At 36.2% G+C, this 24,580-nt stretch overlaps 1 long non-coding RNA gene and 1 pseudogene across 1 annotated transcript; both read right to left on the bottom strand.

Annotated features, from left to right (window-relative positions):
* Nucleotides 1–183: 183 nt before the first annotated feature.
* Nucleotides 184–1,459, bottom strand: LOC134470568 (uncharacterized). Its single transcript, XR_010039509.1, has 2 exons — nt 1,381–1,459; nt 184–616 (listed from the first exon to the last, which is right to left on the bottom strand). It is a non-coding gene; the product is annotated as an uncharacterized LOC134470568 (long non-coding RNA).
* A 16,090-nt stretch (nt 1,460–17,549) lies between these two features.
* Nucleotides 17,550–18,476, bottom strand: LOC134470567 (olfactory receptor 5H8-like; annotated as a pseudogene).
* Between the last annotated feature and the right edge of the window lie 6,104 nt (nt 18,477–24,580).

The raw sequence follows: 24,580 nt of genomic DNA, 5'->3' as shown, positions 1-24,580 counted from the left end.
ACCCCCACCACACAGCTGATAGTTAAGAACTAAAAAATGTCTACCATTTATCACTAATATACATTTTACAAACTTTAAGCTTCAAAAGTAATATGATGATAAATCCACAAGTCTATAAGATACTAAAATAAATGCACTTGTGAGTATTTGACTATTCTGAAAACAAAGAAAGTAGTTTATGGATTGTTGTGTTATAGTTTAGTTTAATATAGGATTAAAGAAGCAAGCAGGCCTTCTGGGATGGCAGGAGGATGGTGACACATCTTCTCTGATATTTGGAATCCAGATGCTAGAAGAGCGCAAGGGGAAGAAGAGAGAAGTGGCTTCCCAGGACTGAGCAAGTATCTGAGGTGAGAATTAGGGCCCGCAGAGAGAGAAAGGAGAGGGACCAAGTGCAGACATGGGAAGTGAGGAGTGGCACTTTCTCTCTGAGCTGTAGTGTGGGAGGGGTGGCTCAAACCTGTAGAGGTACATTGACTACTGGTGACTACAGAGGGCTCCAAAGAGAAACACACCAGCAGAATGGAACAATGGACGCTGCAAACTGCTGTGCCTGGTGAATAACTCAGTTTCACTTCAGAGATGATGACCATAATAAAGGTCATGATTAGTGAATCTAGAAAAGAGAAAGATAAAAAGTAGAAGAGCTTAGGAAAATGATGCAAACCATGAAATCCCAACATAAGAAAGAAATGTAATCCATGAAACACATTCAATCAGATATCCAGGAGATAAAAAATTCTATTGAAAGTATGTGTAGTAGAATGAGCCATTGTCAGGACAAAGGATCAGATCTGGAAGAAAGGATTATATAGTGGTCATGAAAATAAAGAGTTCTTAAAAATAGCAAAGGGCTATGAATATATCACTCCAACAGTTGCTAGATGATGCAAAGAAAAATAACCAGATTGACTGAGTCAGTGATAAAACAGGAGACAGCACAAATGATATAAAAATCTATCCAAAGAAGTAATGGCAGAAACTTGTCAAGCACGTAAAAAGAATTTTACATCCAGATAACTGAGACATATAGAACTCCAGTTCCATCGGGTAGATAAAAAAAAATGTGCCCAAAGGTGTATAACAGTAAGGATTCCAGGAATTCATCACAAGAATGGAATATTAAAAGTTTATAGACAAAGAAACAATTCACTTACAAAGGAAAAACCACCAAAATTACAGCATCTTCTCAATTTAAACCCAAATGCCAGTGTACTCAGCTTAAAAAATGAATATTAAATACATGAAAAATCAAATAAGCACTAATGCAATTGTAATGGGAGAACTCAATGCTCTACAGTCAGATATAAACTAGACCAAAAAGATCAACAAAATCTCAAAAATGCACCAAAATTTTGAAAAAGTGAATTTAAGTGATACCTGCAGAGTGTTGTATCCCACAACATCAGAATACATATTTTTCAGATGCATTCAGGACTTTCTCTAAAAGAGAACATATTTTGGTTCATAAAACAAGCTTGAGTAAATTTAAATGAACTGAAATTATCCCATGCATATTGTCTGATCCCCATAGTGCAATGAAATTGGCAATCACTGGCAAAAGAAACCATTAAAACTATTTAAAAACATGGAAATTAAATAACATTTCAGAGACATGGAACTCTTTAATGAAATTCAAAGTGAATCTGCTCTCCCAAATTCATTCTTGGAAATAAGCATCACCATGAAACCAAACAGTGAAGGATCTAACGAAGAAACAGAGATACGGGCAAATCTTCCAAATGAATATAGATGTAAAAATCCTCATAAGATATTGTCAAACAGAATACAGCAAATCCTCAAGATTATACACAGTGAGCAAGGATCATCCAGGGGATGCAGGATGGTTGAAAATAAGTAAATTAATGAACTTAATACACAACATTAACAGAGCTAAGAACAAAAATGACATGATCATCTCAACACATGCATAAAAAGCATTTGATAAATCAAATATGCAACCATGGGAAAAATTACAAAAAATTGGAATAGATAATCTTTATCTGATACAAGATCTATGAGAAACCAACAGCCAAACCAACAGCATACTGAATGGTCAAGAACTGAAAGAATTCCTGTGAAATGAGGAACAAGACAAGGGTGTCCACTGCCAGGAATCCTGTTTAATATAGTTCTGGAAGCATTAACTGGAACAACTAGACAAGAGAAAAAATTAAAAGGAATAAGGATAGGAAAAGAAGAAGTTAAATTGTGAGTATTGTGATTGACATGATACTCTACATAGAAGACCCCATAAACAGTACCAAAATAATTCCAAATTTAATAAAAAATTCACTACTGTAGTTGGAAAGAAAGTCAACATCCAAAAATCAAAAACATCCCTGTATATGAATAGGATACTCACTGAGAGGAAAATTATGAAAATAACACCTTTCAAAATTGCATCCAAAAAATTTAAATATTTAAGTTTCAATGTAAGGAAAGAAGTAAAAGACTTTACATTGAAACATACAGTACTCAGAAAAAAAAGAGACTGAAGATGATATGAAAAAAATGGAAACATTTTCCTGGTTCTTGGGAAGAAAGAACACATACAATCACAATGGCCATCCTGTAAAAATGATTTACAGATTTAATGCAGTCTTGGTCAAAATATCAATATTGGGGGCTGGGGTTTTGCTCAGCGACATATGCGCCTGCCTTGAAAGCAGGCAGTCGTGAGTTCGATCCCTGTTACTGATAAAAAGGAAAAAGACAAAAAAAAATCAATATCATACATTACAGATTTGGAGGAAACAATGCTAAAATTCATTTTGAAGCAGAACTGATAAAACCAATTCTTGGAAACAAAGGCAAGGTAGGATGGCATCACAATCCTTGACTTCAATTATACTATCAAGCTACAGTGACAAAACAGTATGGTAATGGGGAAATAGCAGACCCATAAATCAATGGAACACACTAGTGTATACAGAAACAATTCCAAGCACAGTCAGTCACCTGAAGTCTTTAAATTAGAATACTTTTTGCATATAAAATATGTGTGATTTGCTTAGTTTATGATAATCATTGTTCACACCAGATAATGCATTTTTCCTTATGCAAAATGAACCATGTAATATAACTCAGGCATACTATATAAGTAAAATAAACAGTGTTTCTGAAATTTTAATGAAGAAACAGCAGAGAATCCAGTAAAATGCTTTGTTATATAATGCCAATCACACTAAAAATGTTGAAAATTAGAAAACATCATCACCAGATATAATGTAATGAAGTAGATACCATGTACATGGGGGCCCACTGTAAAGTGGTGAATAGTAAAGAATTCTGAATTGAAATAAATTAAATTTAAATAAATTTATAGCTCAATTCCTCAACTGTATTAGTTGCATTTCAAATGCTCATGAAGTACAAGAGGCTAATGTTCGTGGCTACCATAATAGATCATGAAGAAAAATGGGAATTGCCATTCTCACAAAAATTCTTATTTTATAGTGTCCATTATAGGCACATAATTTGTTTCTACTTAAAACACTTGTCTTAGAACATTTTTCTATGTTTTGTTCACTTTTAAAATTTGCTTCTTTTGGTTGAAATTTTCCTATTATTTTAGGCTGAAAATATAAAGAAGATAGAGATTTGAGGTTTATACTAAACACTTGATCAGCTGGCAGAGGCCTCAGCAGCATCTTTCCCCACCTGGAGGATTTTGGAGGCCAGGAAGAGTGCAGGGAAGCTGGTTGGGCCTGCAAGATTCCCTGTAACACAGTAGGGCCCCGGCTGTAGTGCACTCCATGGACAGGCAAGTGCAGTGGCCTGGAAATGTATGAGCCTGCAGCAACAGTATTAGCTAAGGTTTGTATCACACCGATATGCCTAGGCTGGTTAGCTCAGGAAGAATCCAGGACCAACCCAACTGACCGTGCAGGAGGAATTTAGGTGACTGGCCTGTCTCCTACAGTGTGGGGCTCAGCAAGTAGGTGAATATTAGCCAAAGTATGACACTGACTGAAACACACACAAAGGATTGACAGAACTAGTGGGACTGAAATGATTGAAATACAATCCAAGAAGTTAAAATGACAATATAAAACACAAAATGCAGTCTCAGACCTCCAGCCCATCTGGAACAAGTACAGGAGATGCTGACATAAAGACATTGAAGACACATAATTTAAATTTTTGTAAAAACACCAAGTAAAGTAAAGAAAACAAATCCATGAGGCTACAGAGAAAATCAGATCAGAAATAATCTCTAAGCTAATGTAACAAATGACAATCTTAATGAAGGAATTTTTTACCCCAGCTAGAGAAGACATAGATGAATAAAGGAACACAGATGCACATAGGAAAATCATAGACATTTTGAAAGAATAATACAAGAAAAAAATAAAATGCATGAAGCAGATGCAAAGAGATATCCAGGAAATTAAAATTCTATTGAAATCTGGCAAAATAGCTTGAACAATAATGAAGACTTTCAGATCCTGAAGACACAATTGCAGCTACTGATAAAAAATGAAAAAAATCTCTTAAAAATATCAGAGAACCATGAAATAACAGTTCAACACCTCCAACACGATACAAAGAAAAATAAGGTAAAACTGATTAGATATCAATTAAAAAACAGAAGTCAACACAAGTGATATAAAAAGAAATAATTGAATAAATAAGAGCAGAAAATTGCCAAAGCATGGTGACAGAATCTGAAATACAGGTAACTGAGGCATATAGAATCCCAAAAAGCTATAACCAAAATAAATATACAGCCAAATATATAATAATCAAGATTCCAGAAATTCAGCTCCCCAAAAATCCCAGAATGGTAAAAATTGTTAGACCAAAGATACCGGTCACCTATAAAGGAAAGTTTATTTTTGAATCACACTGACTTCTGAACACAAACCTTCAAGTCAAGGAGAGCTCAGTAAAGTTTTTGAGTCCTTAAAAATCAAATTAAAACAGCTTCCTGCCTAGATTGATATAACCTACAAAAGTGTCTTTCAAAAATAAGAGACAGGATATTTCCATGACAAAGAACAAATGCAGAAATTCATGTCCGCCAAAACAATCCTAGAAAGGTTACTGGAAGACATTCTAGATAGAGATAAAAATGATCACAAAAATAGAAAGAAGCCACTGGACAAGACAAACAAAAAGGAGGGAGAAGCAAGTAAAAAATAACATGACAAAGCTAGGCCAATACCCTATCAGTTATAATCATCAATGTAAATGGCCTCAGTTTACTAATCCAAAAAAACAAAACAAAACAAAACAAAAAACAGGTTGGCAGAATGGGTCACGAAACAAGATCCAAAGATATGTATACAAGAAACACATTTAACTCAAAAAGAAATTCATGGACAAAAAGTCAAAATATCAAAAGCAGTACTCCATGCAACAGGAACCCAGAAAAGAAATGGTAGATACTCTCTTCACAGATAAACTGAACTTAAAACCAAAAATGACCGACTGAGATAGAGAAAGTGACTGCATACTTGCTAGGGGAAAAGTTCAAGAGGAAGGGGTAACAGTCTTAAATATGTATGCATCCAACATGGGAGTGCCCGAGTATACAAGAAAATATCAATAGACAGGAAACATCAAATATGCAGTAACACAAGGATAACAGGGGCATAATAACCCATTATCACAAAGGGATAGATCAAAAGACAGAATGTCAGCAAAGAAATAGCAGAAATGAATCAAACCTGTTAACAAATGAATTTAATAGATGTTTACAGAGGGTTCCACCCAACAACATCAGAATACACATTCTCTTCAGCTGCACGTGGGATGTTCTCCAAAATAGAACACGTACTACCCAAGGAAGATGCCTAAGCAAGTGCAAAGGAACTAACATTATCCCATGCATATTATCTGAACATAATGCAATGAAATTGGAAACTAATGGCAAAGAAGCTACAAAAACTACATAGACGCACGAAAAAATAACCCCCTCTTGAACAACCAATGTGTCACAGATAAAATTAAAGAACAAATTGAACAATATCTACAGTTAAATGAAAATGCAGATATAACGTACTTAAACCTGTGGGATGCGATGAAAGCAATCCTAAGCAGGAAATATGGCAGTGAATTCTCATTTCAGGAAAACAGAACAGCACAAATGAGCAATCGGCAAGTCAAGACCAAAGCTCATAGAAGGGAAGAAATTGTAAAGATCAGAGTAGAACTTAATGTAATTGAGACTAAGAAAATAGTACAAAGAATTAATTGAGTTGGTTCTTTGAAACATTAAACAAAATTGGTAAAACCTTAGCCAACCTTATCAAGAAAAGTTAAGAAAAAACTCAAATGTGTGCAATGAGAAATTAAAATGATGAAATCACTACAGATCATGTGGAAATTCAGAAGATCTTTATTAATCACTTTAAAGGTCTTTACTCATGCTGGAAAACACAGAAGAAATGGATAGATTCCTAGAAACTCACCAGTTAGCAAAGTTGAATCAAGAAGATACAAAAAATTCAAATAACCCACTACCAACTACTGAAATCAAATATGTAATTAAAAACTTACTAACAAATAAAAGTCCTTGTGGATTTATGGCTGAATTCTAGAATAAATTTAGAGATTTAATGTTAATATTCTTCAAACTCTTTAATGAAACTGAAAGGGTAACAATGCTCCCTACCCCATTCCTGGAGGCAAGCCTTGTTCTGATGCTGAAACCAGAGAAAGACTCAACCAAACAGGAGACCCACAGGCCAATCTCCCTAATGAACATAGAGGCAAAAATTCTCAATAAAATAGCAGACAGAATACAGCAAATCATTCAGGAGATTATACATCATGACCAAGTAGGATTCATCCCAGGAATGGGTCAATATATGCAAACCAATAAACATAATGCACCACATCAAAAGAGCCAAAGACAAAAATCGTATGGTCATAGAAATAGATGTAGAAAGTGCTTTTGATAAAGTCCAATAGTCATTCATGATAAAGACTCCACAGAAAACCAGTATAGACGGTCTCTACCTCGATCTGATAAAAAGCATCTATGACAAACGAATAGCCAATATCATACAAAATAGACAAAAACTGGAAGCTTTCACTATAAAGTCAGGAACAAGAGAAGGTCATCCAATATCACCACTCCTTCAATACAGTTCTGGTAACAGTAGCCAGAGCAGTAGACAAGAGAGAGAAATAAAACAAAGATAGGAAAGAATAAGCTAAATTATCATTATTTGTAAATGGCATGATACTCTACATAGCAGACCTCAAAAACTCCACCAAGTGAGTAGATTAAATAAGTAAATTCAGTAGCACAGCTGGATACAAAGTTAGGACCAAAAATTAACAGCATTTCTGTACACAAAAAGCAAATTGACTGAGAGAAGTATTGGAGAAATAGCACCTTTCACAATAGCATCCCAAAAAATGAAATACCTTGGAATAAATCTAACAAAGCACAGAAACATTCTGAATACTGCAAATTACAAATTACAGTATGCTTTGCTCATGGATAAAAAGACCCAATATTGTGAAAATATGGTCATACTCCCAAAACTGTTACACAATGTAATGCAATCTTGATCAAAATACCTCACAGATATAGAGAAATCATTTCTAAAAATCATTTGGAAACAGAAAAGATCTAGGATAGCGAAGCCAATCCTGAGAAACAAAGGCAAAGCAGGAGGCATCAGAATCCCAGATTTGAAATTCTACTACAAAGGTACTGTAATAAAATCAGTATGGTACTGGCAAGGAAAAAGACATAAGGAACAATATATTAGAGTAGAAGATGAATACAGGACTGTAAAGACATTCAGCCACTTCATTTTTGGCAAAGGAGTCAAACATGTTCTCTGGGCAAAAGCATTTGTAATAAATGGTGCTGGAAAAACTGGCTTTCTACATGCCAAACACTAAAACTACACACATGTGTATCACCATGAAATAAATTAAAGTCAAAATATATCAAAGATCTAAATATTAAACAGAAACACTAAATGTAATGGAAGACAATGTACATAGAAATCTTGAAGACAGGTAAGCAGAGATTTGATGAACAAAATGTAAACTGCACACGAAATACTTCAAAGAATCAACAACTGGGATCCCTATTAAAAAGTTTTACACATCAAAAGAAATCAATGGAGTGAAAAGAAAACCCACAGAATGGAAAAAAAATTATCTAAGTGTCCCTCAAAGAACTTCTGTCTAGAACATGTAAAGAATTGAAAAAAAAAATGATATCTAAATTCAAAGATGTAATTCAAATAAAGGCATTTTAGAAGAATACACACATCTCAGATAAGAAGTACAAATTGCAAATACATACATGAAAAAATATTCAACATCACTGGTTATTTGAGAATTACAAATTTAAAAAGCACTGATATTTCATCTCACTCCAAAAAGAATAGTTTTCATCAAGAAATCAATCAATCAATAACAAATGTTATTTTCACATCAGTATGTATGTCAGCAAAATTATAAGAAGTTTATTCTTGCGGTGAACATTAAGCGGGAAATGGCCTGCATAAAAATAAGGCAAAGGCAAGGAACAATCCACAGAAGGTCTTAGGGTTTCAGTTCAATTTCAGTAAAGCATCTGTCTCTGTGGATGCTGTGCAGACTTCTTAACCCCGCCCCGTTAGCGCCTTCCTCTGCAAGCCCAGAAAGCTTAAGAAAAAAAAAAAAAGAGTGCGTGTGGGGGAGGGGAGCCACATCTGTCAAAATTAGAAAGTGGCAACGAACAGGAAACAAAGTGAATCATAGAGTCCGTGGGGAATGTTTTGCTAGTTTAAGCTCGCCCTTTCATCAATTGCTTCCTGTTTATACTTCTTCCCCGCTGGTGAGCTGGTGTTGTCAGCCAGTTTCTTTGAAAGGAAACAAAGTGAACACTTGGAAAGCATAGCTATGGCCCTAATATTCATCCTGGGGTATGAGTTATTATTTTGCCCACAAATGAAAAATAAAAGAAGTTATGCTCTTAGACTGGATCAAGAACTCCTAACAAAAACAAATTCCAAGCACCCAAGATAGCATAATTCAACCATTCTCAATTTCTTTATTTAAAAATGATATATTATTTTTATACAAACTGCGCACATGCTCACGTACACTTTAAATCATCTCTATAATGCCTAATACAGTGTAAATTCTGTGTAGTATTTTGTTATTTAGAACTGTCATTAAAATGAAAAGGTCTGCATGTGTTTTATGTGTAAAAATGTAAAAACTATTACATTAAAAAGTTGTACATGTGTGTTCCTTGTAAAAAGTTATTTGGTTTTACTTCTGAAATTTATTTTTCTTTTGTATATTGAACCATAGCGTAACTGACCACGGTGAGAGAAGTAGGGAGAATTGTGCTGCTAGTTAACTAAGAAGCCTTGCTTTCGCTCAGCAGTGCTCTTTCTGTTTCTGAACATTCCAGAATCTCCACTAGAAAAATATTTTTCCAAGCTTTTAAATTCCCCTCTCACGTCATTCATGAGCTGCAGAATCAACTGTCTCAGGAGTGAGGACACCAGTGAGCTCCTAGCACTAGAGCAGGGCAATCCTCAGTGTTAAGCACAATATGACCACTAGATGGCAGCATAGGCCACACATTCCCAGGCAGGGCATGGCATAAATGTCCTTTTTTCCAAGGGGGGAAAAAATGGAGCCGAATGCTGACTAATTTATACTTGCCAACACAGACAAAATAAAATAAAAAGTTAGGAAACAAATAAAAACTTTTTCCTGTTACTGGGAAAAACGCAATTTTTTTTTAATGTGGCTGATGATTGATTAACGTTTATTGATTCCTCTGACTGAACGTCATAGCTTTAATCGTTAATATCTTAACTAGATCTGAAAACAACAGTTTATTTCTGAAAATATTAAGTGATAAAAGCACAGTGGAAAAATATACTTTTTTTTTCAATTTTTTTTTTCCCCTTTTATCGGTACCAGGGATCGAACTCAGGACTGTCTACTTGCAAGGCAGGCGCTTATGCCGCTGAGCTGAATCCCCAGCCCATAAAATATACTTTTTAATCAAAACAAATTGCCAGTCATAAACAATATTTTGAAACCCTAGTAGATGAAGCATTAGAAGACTTGGATTTAACCCTGGATGTGATAGTTGCTGTGTGATATTTGTAAAGGTTCATAAATTCCCCAAAGTTTTAACTTCTAATCCATCAATCACCTAGACTTAGAGTCACATATTCGGGTCAGGGGGAGGCAATAAAACATATTGGCTAAGAATGTGTTCTATTTTCTGGGATCAAATCCTAACTTTTCCCCTTCCGGATGAGTGAATGCTGACATCCACCTATTAATTTCCTATGATTATGTTACTTTGTACGACAATTAAGGATGACTGCATTCATATACATGTCTCGGAATTATAGAACAAGTTGCTGAGATCATGGAGGGTGGAAACAGTGGTGACCAGGGAGTGGTCTGTCTGTGCCTGCAGGGAGCTTCAGCCCCTGAGGAGGTAACCTAGGACCCAGAGACCTTGAAATCCCCCAGAGCTGGGTGTTCCCGCAGCCAACTCACTGCCCAGGAATTCTGCACCATGAGTGCATGCCAGATAACTCCAAGTCTGTACTTCATTTTTCTCCCCTTGACATGGGGCAGCAGAGGCACCAAACAACTGACAGGCCTGGCTGTGGATAAGGCCAGTGCCCAGAGAAAAGACAAGTGTGGAGGATTTGCACCTTCATCCAGAAACAACAGAGCCAACCAGCAGGGCTAGCTCCAGGGCCTGTTGTCAGCCACTCCCAGAGCGAACCTCTGAAAATGACACACTAGCTACAAAGGTCTATGTATGAACAAGAAAGGCTTTCCACTAGTCAGTCCATAAACCTCAACACACACACACACACACACACACACACAACCTCTCCCCCCCAAAACCAACCAAACAAACAAAAAAATAAACCTGAGAAGACATGCTTGAGCAGTATTGACTTACCAGCTGCCCTTATGATTGCTCAGGAAATCAAATGAGAGACCACCCTGCACCCTTAGTGTGACACTGAAGAAGACTATAAGAACTGCTTATGTCACTTTTCAACTGTCTATGAGCAGCCTACAATGAAGCAACATCTCCTGCTTGAGAAAAGGAGGCAGAACAAAATGCAGGCTGCTGGATTTTAGAATTTCGAGTCTATTCCTATCACCTTATTTGTACATTTGGAATGGTAATGTTTATATTCTGAAGTTGTACATTGGAAACGTTTAACTTTCTTCTCAGTTGTGTAAGAGCTCATAGCTAAAAGTTTGCCTTAAGTCCTCAGGGGAAACTTTGGACTTGGCATTTTCTTTTTTTTTTTTTTTTTTTTTTTTTTTTGTCTTTTTCATTTTTATCGGTACCGGGGATCGAACTCACGACCGCCTGCTTGCAAGGCAGGTGCTTATGCCGCTGAGCTAAACCCCCAGCCCCAGGACTTGGCATTTTCAGCAATGAAAGACTTTGGCAACTCTTAGAAATGGATGGTGTGACTTTTTCATAAAGGAATTTTCAGGAGCCAGGAGAGGAATGTCACGACCTGTGGCTAGATGTCCCTCCAAAGCCTCATGCAGTCACTGGTGGAGCTTAACAGAGGTGACTCATTCCAGGGTGTGTGATGCTGGGATTAAATTGTGTGATGCTGGGATTTTAAGTGTGCAACGCTGAAATTAAAGGTGCCCCACTCTGCGTGTGAGTGCTGCTCACCCAAATGGCCCGCAGTGTGGAGGGACAGAAGAGGAGGAGGCCACCATTGCTTCTGTGCTACTTTCCCCCTCTGCAGGCTTCTACCTGCCACAAACTGTTTCTCCTCTAGAATGTCCCTTTGCCGTGTCACCCAGCCGAGGAACCAGCCAGCTATGAATTGAAATCTCTACAATTTGAGCTAAACACACTTTTCCTCCTTTAGCTTTGAATGTTGCATATTTTGTTTCAGCAATGAGAAAAAGTAAATATACTATATATATCGTATACTTATGAAAGTAGGAGAAAAGATTTTGAGTTTTCATCATAAAAATATTATCTGATGAGATACATATGCTTAATCTGATTTAAATATTATATTTAAATATATAAGATTTAAATATTATTTAATATGTACAAATATAAAATTCACATGGTATACTATTAATATACAAAAGTTTTATGTTTATTTTTATGTTTAAAAATAATAATACCACAAAAGTAAAATGACACATGGAAATTTCAAATATTATTTTGGGCTTTGTACATGTATGTATTTTACCATATCATAACATTCCACACAATGATAAAATCATACACAAAGAGAAATAAATCTACAACAGTACTGAAATGGTGTAAGTTTCGGGAAGGTATAAAGTAATTGAGGTTTCACTGAAAAACAAAAGAGAGGGAGCTGTAGTCTACACAAGGGTAAAGGAAGGCTCAGAGAGTCCTGTCATCAGAGAGTATCCTAAAGGCCTGGCCCCTAATCAGTGGACCTAAAGTACACTCCACAGGTCACGCATACTTATCACATCTGTAGCTTAACATCTACATTCTCACTCAAGGAAATAGATCATTATGATGAAAGAGAAATCAAGGAGTTCTTTCTTCAGCTAGAGTTTGAAAGATACCAAATGAACTGAAATCTAAATATTGTTAAGAAACCATCTCTTCGAAGACAACAGGGTAAAGACATAACAAACAATGGACATTTGTGATAGCAAGTATCTTGTACAGCAAATAAGTAAGGCTGGCTGGATTTTGGTGTCTTCACTCCCTGTTCTTGGACTGTGGCTGAGATACGTGACCCTCTGCTTGTGAGGGAAACAAGTGGAGCTGTTGTGATGTAGCCACCTGAGCCCCAGGAACCTCCCGTGGTTTATTCAGGTCTCAAAAAGAGCGATGTTCTCTTGTGTACTCTGTGTATTCATGTTGTCACCTTCATTAAAGTCTACAGATATTTCAGAAATAATTATCTAGAGCTTCATGTGTGTCGGCCACTGTGCTCTTCAGTGTGAAAGGCAAAATAACAGTTGGATTAATTTGTAATTTAAAAATAAGAAAATCAGTACTACTTGTGGCTAAATGTGGTCAAGGACCAAAAACTGCTTCAAATGAGATAGTCTTCTATTCTTATTGAAAAATTTTGAAGTGCTCTATGGAAACTGTAAGAGCTGGAAAGACGTTTAAAAAGAGTATCATTTCAATTATAAATAAAAAGGGTAGCTGGAGGGGAGCAAGGGAATTCTCTGTAAAGATGTCTGTCTGAGCAAAGGCAAGTACTTGAAAGAATGACCGTTCAGTAATTCATTTATTTATAAATATGTTGTATTAGAAGAATGGGACGAGGGAAAAAATCAGTTAAACCAAAGGGTTTGTAGAAAGGACATTAAATAAGGTAAGTCAACTGAGTAGATTAAAGAAGATGATGCTATGTAGATGACAAATGGATGATAGATATGATAGATGATAGAGATATACATATGTCTGTATATATCATATTTTCAGACAATCTGGTGGTAAAGACAGCTCTGAAATATATTGAGGACGTAAATGATTTAATTGGAATTCATTAAGTGCAGAACCGTCTGACAATAATTCTTGGTAACAAAGTATCCTCAGGATGAGGTAGATAAATGACTAAAGATTGTGAAACACACACATGAGTATGCTTTTGATTGAGGAGTTCATTAGGAATTCAGCAGCAAAGGGATGTGTGTGGAATTTCAGTGTTGGTTTTCATATCAAAGGTGACATGAAAATGAGCTCTCAGTACATTTAAAGACTATGAAGTACAATGAAAGCCAGCCTTCAAAGAATTTTGGGTCATAAAACAATAAAATGTTTATTCATTTTTGGGCCTTTTAAAGGCCCTCATTAGACTCTCTTTTGGTTGATACAATGTGTCAACTTGAGAAGTTTAGAAGTTTAACTGAGAGACACAGCAGGGAGCCAGGCTCCTTACTTTGTAAACATCCTCATCCTGTGCAACAGGAGGGCAAGGGGATTTTGTGAGTGCAGCAGGGCCCTGAGGCGGGGTGGGGGTATGGAAGGGAGGGTTGGGGTGGTTGGATACAATACAAGGGAGAAAAAGAGGCTTGCTCTCTCCCCTTTTGGCTCTGGCTGCTGCCTTGAAGAGGTATCCCAGTGCCATGCCACCCTGCCTTGGAGCCAGCAGATTATGGACTGAAGCCTGCACAAATAGTGAGCTAAATATTTAAACCCTCCCTTCCTTCATTTTGAGTGTCAGGTGTTTTGTCCCAGTAATGAGAGAAAAGTTACCGAGACAGACACTTTTTCAAGATAAAAACAGTAATACCAAATGCTCCCAAGACGTATTAATGTATATCATCAAGGAGAGCGAGAACTTGGGAATTTGCCACTGTGATACTGGAGTTCTATGTAAATAAACTTTGTCAGCAATAGTGTGTATTCCTTTCCAGGTTGTACAGCTCAGCTGGAGCACATAGCCTTTGAGGATCAGACTGGAGTCACATGCCTGCTAAGGCTGGCATAGGATTGGGGTAACTCAAGCCCATAATTACCGAGGCCTGACTGCCACTGAGATTTTTTCAGAATCTGAGACCAATGCAGTCATTCTTCAGTGATGTAGGTATAAAATCATATCCATCTCACAGGGTGCATGCGTCCCATCTGGTACCAGGGTAAATCTAGAGCCTCAGTTCACAAGGATTTGCTTGTGCTTATGAACTGTCTCTTTCCGGTCCAGAGTTTTACAGTGATTGACCTTATCCTGGGATCCCATGCAAAATACTATGCTTATTTCCTTCTCTTTCCTCCAAGCAGACATTATCTGTCTCCATGCTGTGCTGCCTGGATTTGAGGGCGGGGCCACACTGATGATGTAAAGCTCATTCTATTGGCTTCAGTGAGTCTTCCTATTCTTATCATCAGATTCTGTGATTTCTGAACTATGTGTTTACCTCTTGTGAAGGTATCTTCATGTGTATGATTGTTCAAATTAATGTTTCTGTATAGGAATGATGACTGAGAATCCCATTCTGCCATCTAATTTCACCTACTTGAAAACCACCCATCTCATTTAATATCTTTATTTGATATCTGTATATAATTTTTTAATGAAAGCCTCTGTTCAAATTTTTTGTCAGTTTTTAAATTCATTATTTAGTTTTCTTTTTATTTTGATAAAGGATTCTTAATCTGGAGATAAGTATTTTATCAAATTACAATTTGCAAATATTTTCAGGGATCATGACCACCTTTCCTTGCCACAAAATCATACTGGCCCACTACACTGATGATATCAGGTTGTTTGGATTCTGTGTACTGATATAAGCATCCATTATATTTGCATACCAGAGGAGTTGAAACATATCCAATAACCTTCTACAACAGTGAAATTACCAAGGCCCACTGATGCGGGATATGTTGATATATCTCTTCTAAGGTTATAGATAAGATTTTGCATATGGTTCCTTTTCCAACTCAAAACAAGGCATATACATGTGGACCTTTTTATATAACAGAAGCCACATTTTCTTATATGAGTTCATTGACCCATTGATGCAGTGATGCAAATCTTGACTTTTTAGAGCTCAATACCGAAAGAAGCTTTATTATTGGGTCTAGTTGCTGTATCTTGGGCTAGCAAGCCTTTGGAAGTTCTCCACAGGTGACTTACAGGCTAAATCTTTGGAATTTGAAGCAAAGCTTTGTACCTTCTGAAGGCAAGTATTCTCCTTTGGATAAGCAGTTCTTAGCTTGCTATGGGGTCTTTGTGGAGGCCAAGCATTTGACTGAGGTCAAACATGCAATCATGCACTTTGAGCCACCCCTCGTGAACTCTGTATTATCAGACACACAAAACATTAAGGTGACCATGTAAAGCAGGACAGTGTCATCAAAAGAAGTGTGTTAAAGAGGTTGGACCTAGACAGGTTCTGTGGCAAAAGTAAAGGTACATGCACGAGTGGCTCAAATTTCCACGATTTCCAATCTCGCTGTATTTGCTTTTCTCTCCAACCTAGCATCAGAGGTTTCATATGGAGTTCACAAGACAGTAAACACAGGAAAAGCCAATTTATACCTTTTTAAGTATTTTCTGTAACATATGGAGGAACCATCCAAAATTAGACAGCCACATTGCCATAAGCTGTTTATGAATTATCTCAGCAGCACAGTACTGATAAAAATACTGCCATCATACAGAAGTTTGAGCACCTGTTTGTTCAGCCACTTAGACCCAATATTTTGGATGAGTTAATGGGTTCTGATCAATATTAGGTCTGCGTGATCAGTAATTCAGAATAAATATGACTGAATGATTGTTTAAAATAAAATTTAGAGTAGAAATATGTGGTTAATCTGTTTTAAAGGCAATAAAGTTAGAGATTATAATATTTAAGTATTGAGGGAGAAAATGCAGGGGTGATCTAAAATGAATAAGTTTTTGTACTTGAAGACTATAGAATTAGTTTGCTCCAGTTTCAAGGGACAAAACATTCTGACTCTTTTTCATTTTCACGCTCTCTCCAACTGCCCACTGCACAGTTTGAGATCTTATCATAATAGCATTGTTTTAACTTTTGTAATACAAAGTTAAAGTTTGTCATTGGAAAGTTCATATTCCGCAAACTTTAAATTTAATGAATTTTTGTGTTGTACTATTCAATTTTTAAATTCATAGACGGCTGAGACAATTTCCTTTCTGTTCTGTCACTTTCCTTGTCTAGATCCTCAAAATTTAATCTTCGATGTAATCTGTTACCTTTCCAAGCTAATGAAGATTTTAAGATTAACCAACAAAATAAAAACATATCCTTGGAAACAAAAGATCCTTAATAGTCTGGGAAAGACAACTTTTCTCTTCTTACTGATTGGAACACAATGAACTAAAGTATATTCTAATTTTCTTTTCTTTTCTTTTCTTTTCTTTTCTTTTCTTTTCTTTTCTTTTCTTTTCTTTTCTTTTGTACCAGGGATTGAACTCAGAACCTCACACTTGCCAGGCAATCTCACACTTGCCATATTGCTGAGCTAGCTAAACCCCTGACTCTCTTCTAATTATTTGTTGCTGCCCCAATTTATAATTTCTTCCTTATTTTTATTTCTTTTTACCATTTCTGTTCATTTCTCAGTGTGATATATATGTAGAATTCTTACAAAAGTGAAACCCACCATTTCCTGATCAAGGAGAATAAACAACCTTTCAATGGACAATAAAATTCATGAGATTTCCCTGTTCGAACACAAACCTGCTACCACTATGAAGCAAGCATGAAGTAAGTCTCCAACATATATCCTTGCACTGATATTGCATACTTAAGTATAATACCATTCTTAAGTCATGATCAGAAGACGTACACAGTCTTAGCACTAAATTCATTTGTAAAATCACATGGAAGAGCTTAAGAGTCTGCAAAATATTTTTGTTTTCCTCTTTTAATTATCATAGTTTAATCACCTAATTAAATTTCCTTATATGATCCTGAATGACAGATACAAATCTTTAATGTAGTTTATCAGATACTAGTAACTTAAACTATGGCTGTTATAATTGCAAAATAAGGTAATGTGTACTAACAGTTAACCGAACCTAACTTGTATGAATTTGTAACTATTTTAAGGAAAATATACTATAGTATAAAATCTAAACATTTCCCCTTAATGCTTTTGTTAGAGAATCTATTACTTTCTTATTTCTCAGGCTGTAGATGACTGGATTTAACACAGAAATTATGACTGTGTAAAATAAAGAGTCCATCATATCTTGATCATCTGCTTGTGAAGATGCAGGAGGCATATAGATGAAGACAAGACTACCATAATATTAAGACATAGAAAGAAGATGAGATCCACAGGCAGAGAAAGCTTTCCTCGTGCCTTTGAGAGATTTCTTTTTTAAAATTGTAAAGAAAACAAATGTATAGGAGACAATAACAGTCACAATTGTGAATAACTGAATTGAGCCTGACAAAATAAAAAATGTTAGATAATGAATGGAAGGATCTGTACAAGAAATTTTTAACAATGGTCTAATGTCACAATAAAAGTGATGTATCACATTGGAGTTACAGAAGGTTAATCTGAATAAAAGTCCTTTATAAATTAAAGAATTAAGAAAGCCACCTACAAATGATAAAATTAATAGATGGATACAGTCTATTGGTCATAGTAGCCGGATAAAGTAAAGGCTTCATATGGCAGTGTCGTGATCACAAGCCATTGCTGCCAAGAGAAAACATTCCATTGTAGCACTGGTTGCAAAGGAAAAAAATTTTGTCATGCATTCAGAGAGCGATATCAATTTGCTCTTAGCTACCAAGTTTACCAGCATCTTTGGTGTCACAGTAGATGATAACCAAGTATCCACAAATGCTAAATTCCCAAGAAACAGGTACATGGGTATGTGAAGATGAGGGTCATTCCAGATGAGAGCAATGAGCCCCAAGTTTCCCACAATCGCGGTGAGACATGTTGTGAAGAACACCAGGAAGAGGGCAATCTGCCATTCCAGTTGATATGGGAGCCCCGTGAGGACAAACTCCGTCAGCAATGCTGCAGTTTTATTTTCCATGTTGGCAATGGATGTCCCTAGAAACGAAATGCAAAGAAAATAATACTGTTGAAGTACTTATAAGGCAAAATTTTTGGAGACTTCAAATAAAATTATACACTTAGAACAATGACTTATTTAGATTTTATCTTATTGAACTATAATTACTAGAAAGCATTTGGAGAGAACTGAAGAAATGAAACAATGATTTGAGTTTACTGAAATTTCAGAAATAGAGGTATAATGAGCTATTCCAAGTATATGTTAAATGTATGTGAACACTAGAAAGATTCTGAAATTGACAAGTGGATTCAGGTTCAAGGAAGAGATGCGAGATTATCAAATATATTGTAAGGCAGGTGAAAGACCTTAAGCTTTAGTCTCCTGGCAATAGCCATGCACGATGAACCTCTTAAGGCACAATGACTGGTGAGATAGTTTTTAAATAGTTGTTATTACAGAAAATACAGTAGAGGATGAAATGAGTGGAATCAGGATTATAAGACAATAATCAGGAACTTCTTTTCATTGTCTAGGAATGTTAAATCAGATTATATCTTGATTGCCTGGGGGGAACTTTATTACTAATTCACAGAATGCGAGAGATTACTACAGAGATAGATTCTGTAGTTCAATAATGAAGGCTTGAAATACGGATTGGTAAAATATGATGCATGATTCACATGCATGTAAAGTGTTAAGGCATTAAGTGGACCAAAAGAATTGACTCAAAATGAATGTAGAGCCAATAGGATTGCATGAAATATTAAGTGTGCAGAGAGCGGTCAATAAAAGAAGTAGAATCGCATGATGAATTAAAATGAGAATGAGAACCCAAATTCTTTGGCAGTTATGTGGAAGAAACATCATTTGAAAATCCAGATGAGATGCAATTACTGGTGCAAATATCATTTATGAACATAATAGTATGGGAGGCATTGGAGTAATTAAAAGCATAGTTAAGGATAACCTATACCTAGAAAATTATGCTAAAAGTAAAACAAAATAGATAGGAAATAAACTTACAAGTTCGATTAAACACTTTATAAAATTTGTGTGTGCAATTTTAGGTGGACAACAGTTTATATCCTTTGCTTCCACGTAAACACTGAAAATGGAGACTCAGTTTCTCAAAAACTAGAAACCCAAGTGCTGCACATTGTTGAATCTCAAGTGAAGAGATTTAATCGAGGCTTGGCAAGTTGAATCAGTCCATCATAGATTTGGAATGTGGAAAGCAGGAATCAAAGGAGCAAAGAAAAAAGGGAATTTTGGAATTGAAATCAAGACAAGAATAGACTCCATAAAACATGTGCTGCACCAGACAATGGAACTGATAGTGAGCTTTGACATTCGAACTTTCCCCAGCCACCATGGCATCCTTCACTGTGCTGGTATTGGGAAAAAAAATTTGGCCGTTGACTAGTTGCCTTTATTCTGTGCGTGCTCATTTTTACAGCAGATTCCTTCAGTCTGTCTAGTTTTCTATTTAAGAGCCAAAATTCCATGCAAGAAATTAATTTCCTTTTGCAACCTAGAGTCCATGCTCAAACAAAAGACAGACAAGAGAGAGACCAAAAAACACTATGCGGAGAAATCAGAGAATCAGAAAGAAAATTTGAAAGTTGAATAATGGGGACATAAAGCGAGGAAATACTGCAAAAAAGGACATGGTGAAGTACAGTGCTAAAACCTAAAACACATGTATGATAATGATGAACAGAAATCACTAATTATAAAACCTAGACAGTTTTCTTGGCTTCAGTGAGAGCATATTTCATTTGGGTGCAGGATCAAGAACAGAGAATAACGAGAAGTAAATAGGAAAGAAATGCCAAAGAGTGAGCCCTGCAGGGGACTTGAAGAAAGAACAGCTGGCATATTTACAAATCAAAATAGATTTGTTTATAAAAATTTTCAATGATTTTCCATTATAATTAGAATAAAAGGGAAGGAGAAGAGAAAAAGGACAGGAGGAGTGGAGCAGCAAATTTTGTTGGGAAAAGAACAAAAAGAAGAGGAATTAGAACAGAATGGAAAGGACACATCTGGGTAACTAGAAAAGACAAACCAGAGAAAAAGTACAAGCATCAGAGAAAGACCAACAGAATTGAAAGGCTAAGAAGCTTGGGGATAATTATGTATTTTAACCCTATAGTTAATTTGAAACTCAATTCTTTATGCTTGCTAAAAATTCTAAGTTTAATTTCCTATAGAATTTATGCATGAAAGAGAGATTTGATTTTAAAATTTTCTAATAGCCATATGTATTTGTGCACGTCTATAATCCCAGAACCCGTTGAAGAAGGAGTATCACTATGAGTTTCATGCCATTCTGGGTAGAAAAATGAGGACTAGAATTGTCATGAATATTTTCTTCTTTGTGCATGTGTCTCAATATCTTGTTTTTTTTTTTTTTTTTGCTGTTGTATTATGTAATCCTGTAGAAAGCACAAGGTCTTGCTGCCTCTGGGTAGGCATCATCTGATGCTTTGGCAGACTGAAAAAAATGTCTAAATAAATTTGAATTCACTGCCTTCCCATGTCATATTGAAAGGGTAAAAACTGAAATATTTTTCCTAAAAATTGGGAAGTAGATAATGGTGTCCAAATTGCTATGTTTTTCAATTATATGACTTTAAATTTTCGAGCAACTAGGCAAGAAAAGCAAAACAATTGGGTGCAAACAGGACAGGAGTAAAAACAAGTTATCTCTATAGACAATGGGATCATTCAGTAAAAGATCCTTAAAGTCCACTGAAGATGCTTAAGTCTGCTAAGAATTCAACAAAGTGGTAAGGCAAACAACATAAACTGAATTAGTAGCTTTTCTAAATCCTAATAAAAAATTTCTGAGGAAAAATGACAAAATAACATCATTAATATTTACCTCAAATAATAAAAAACTTTAGAAATAAGCCTAAATATGGAATGACAACAATCTACAAGAAAAATTATAAGAGATTTAAAGAAGAAATTGAAAATGCTGCATAAAAGTGCCTTATAATTTACATAAAAATGAAACAGGAGCCCACAGATTGGCTGAAATAAACACAGTTCACAACATCAAATATCTCACATGAAGAATGTAAAATAATTTTATAAAGAGAAAGAGATGATCTGAAACTGTAAGAAATACTATTAGAGAAGGATGTGGGGCTTAGTAGACTCAGGAACAAAAGGGAACAGTAATGACAAAATATGTTATACCCATGTAAACCCATGCCAACATGTAACCCCCACAACTCTGTATAGCTAATATGCAGCAAAAAAGAAAAATATGGTATAGATTAAAGGACAGCAACTACCGTCATAAAAAAACATATTGTCACCATTACTATGGGTATGTCAGCTTCATTTGATTAAGAAACAGGAAATGGAGACAGCCAGACCCACCTCTACACACCTGCTGCCATCGGGACGCTTGCTTTCCTCAGGGAACCAGAACAAGCAGGGAGAAACAGAGGACATGCTTCTGTGCTCCTCCCACCAAAGGGTTGCTTGTTTTCTGCCTTCAACCAGTGTGTGGAGGGAGAAACAGCCAGATACACCTTGTGTATCTGTCACCACTAGAGGAGTCCCAGTTTAGCCACACAGGCCAAGAGAAGCAACAGCAGCACAGCCACACACGTATGTCCATCAAGGAAGCCTCAGTGTAGTTGCATGGGCCTGGAATCCCTACACACCCGTGCCCCACTGCCTCCCCAGGAACCAGGGTTTAGAGAAACCCAGGTGGCTGGTCCATTGTTCTACACCATGGAGGGTGCCCAATGTGGGAAGTGCCTTGGACTCCACAACCAGCTTGTCAGAAGGAAGTCAGGAAAATTTCAAAGTGAAGTAGCACAAGGCAATCTCAGAAGTACAGTCCACACAGAACAAGTCTAGGAGATATAGTCATAGAAGACAATGGAAATCACATACCTGAGATCTCTGAAAGGATAGCAGAGGAAATAAAGAATCAAATAATGAGGCTACAGAAGTAGTCACATCAGAAATAATAACTCAGGCAAAAGCAATCACAACGTGAAAGATTTACTGAACATATCTTGAGAAGACACAAATAAAAAAGAGGGCATAGGAAAATGATGGAAACTTTGAATGAACACATAGGAAGGAATATACTGCATAAAACAGATTCAAAGAAATTAAAAACTTCCAGCAAAACCTGGCAAAAGAGATTGAAGAAAGACTTTCAGACCTTCAAGTCTGGATTGCAGCTAGTGATTGCGAAAGGAAAGGAAAGATCTCTTAAAAATAACAAGGAACCAGGAAACAATAATACAATGGCTGCAAGACAACACAAATAAAAAAATTTAAGAATGATAGGTATCAGCAAAAAAGTAAGCATCAACATGAATAACATAAAAAGACTACTTACAGATGTAAGAGCAGAAAACTTCCCAAACATGGGAAAAGTCTTGGTATGCAGATAAGCAAGGTATATACAACTACAACTACCCATAACCAAAATAAGTCTACACCCAGAAGTGTAATGATCAACATCTCAGATATTCCTCACAACACAGTATGAAAGGCTGTTAAATAAAAGAGACAGATCATCTATAAAAGAAAATTCATCAGAATCATGGTAGCCTTTGCAACACAAACCATCAAGTCAAGAAGAGTGTGAAGAGTTGAAAATCCTAAAAGAAAACAACTTCCAACCCAGTGCTTTGATATACCCTGCAAAACTATCTTTCAAAATTAATGGAAAAATAAGATACTTCCATGATACAGAACAACTGAAGGAATCCATGATCGCCAAACCAACCCCATAGAGAGTGCTGAAGGATATTCTAGAGAAAAATAAAGATGACCACAGCTCCAGGAAAAGCAACAGAAGGGGACTGCCAAACAGGGCAGATAGTTGAATAGAGGGGAGAAGTGGGGAACCAACAGCAGGAGGTTAGCATGGCACTGACAAGCCAACACATGCAAGTTATAACCATCATTAATGTAGATGGCCTCAGTTCACCAATAAAAGGAAAAACAGCGAGAGTGTATCAAGAACCAGATCCATCAATACACTGTATACAAGAAAAACATTTAACTCGAAAGGAAATTCACAAAGCAAAAGTCAAAGGAGATAAAACAGTGTTCCATGAGACAGAAAACCAGAACAAAAGCAGGGGTGTCCTGCCCATCAATCATGGAATGGATAAGAAAGATATATTTTTATGGAAAGGTTCTCACTATAAAGAAGGATAATTTCAAGGCTCTCTATTTAAATGGATGCAACTTGAGATCATGCTTATGGGAGAGATGTTTCAAACTCATATAGGTGAGCATTCTGTTATGGCCATTCCATAAAAAACTGAAGGAGTAAATAGGTCCCAAAATGTACAATGGACATTGTGAAAGTGACAGGGAAGATGATAATCATTGTTATTTCCTATTATTTTGTTTTGAATTACCGTATTGTTTTCATTGTTGTGTTTTTCTGTCTTGTTTTGTTTGATTTTATTATTTCACATGGTGTGAGCAACTATTTTGAAGAAAATAGTTCTGATTGGCTTTATTCTGTTTATTTTGTTCAGCTTTATCCTCTTTCAAATAAAATAAAATAAAACAAAACAAAAGAGAAGCAGGAAATTAGTAGAATGCACTCCTGATGCATAACACTGTGTTGTAGTGGCCTGACCACAGGTACAGCATGTGGTCCTTCACCTGTTTCCCTCTGGCACTATTTCTCTGCTTTTGTCTTCCCACCACTGTAAACTAAGCAGCTTTGCTCCATCATGCCCTCTTGCCATAGTGTTATTATCTTGAAGCCTGCTGACCATGTAATGAGATTTCTTAAAACATGAGCTAAATTAAGTCACCTTATGTTTCATGAGTTGCATGTTATGTTCCAGTGACAAGAAGACTGGTTAATATAAAAGAATACTACTTGAGAAAGTGGGCTGTTGTTGTGACTGTATCTGGCCTACTAGTTTCTAGCCTTTGAAACGGGTTTGTAGAAGGTGTATAGTAAGATTTTCAGATACATTCTAAAATATTCTTAGTAGATCCTTATTGTTGATTCTTGTCAGAGGTCAAAAGATCAAATGCTGCCAGAAATGCTGATAATCATCATCAGATTTGGGGAGTTTCAGTGGAGAATAGAGACTTCAATGGCTTTGGTC

The sequence above is a fragment of the Cavia porcellus genome, unplaced genomic scaffold, assembly GCF_034190915.1.
Source record: "Cavia porcellus strain 051 isolate PalLab524CR breed Dunkin Hartley unplaced genomic scaffold, mCavPor4.1 scaffold_15, whole genome shotgun sequence".
Classification (NCBI taxonomy): Eukaryota; Metazoa; Chordata; class Mammalia; order Rodentia; family Caviidae; genus Cavia; species Cavia porcellus.
This window is presented reverse-complemented; position numbering and strand designations above follow the sequence as displayed.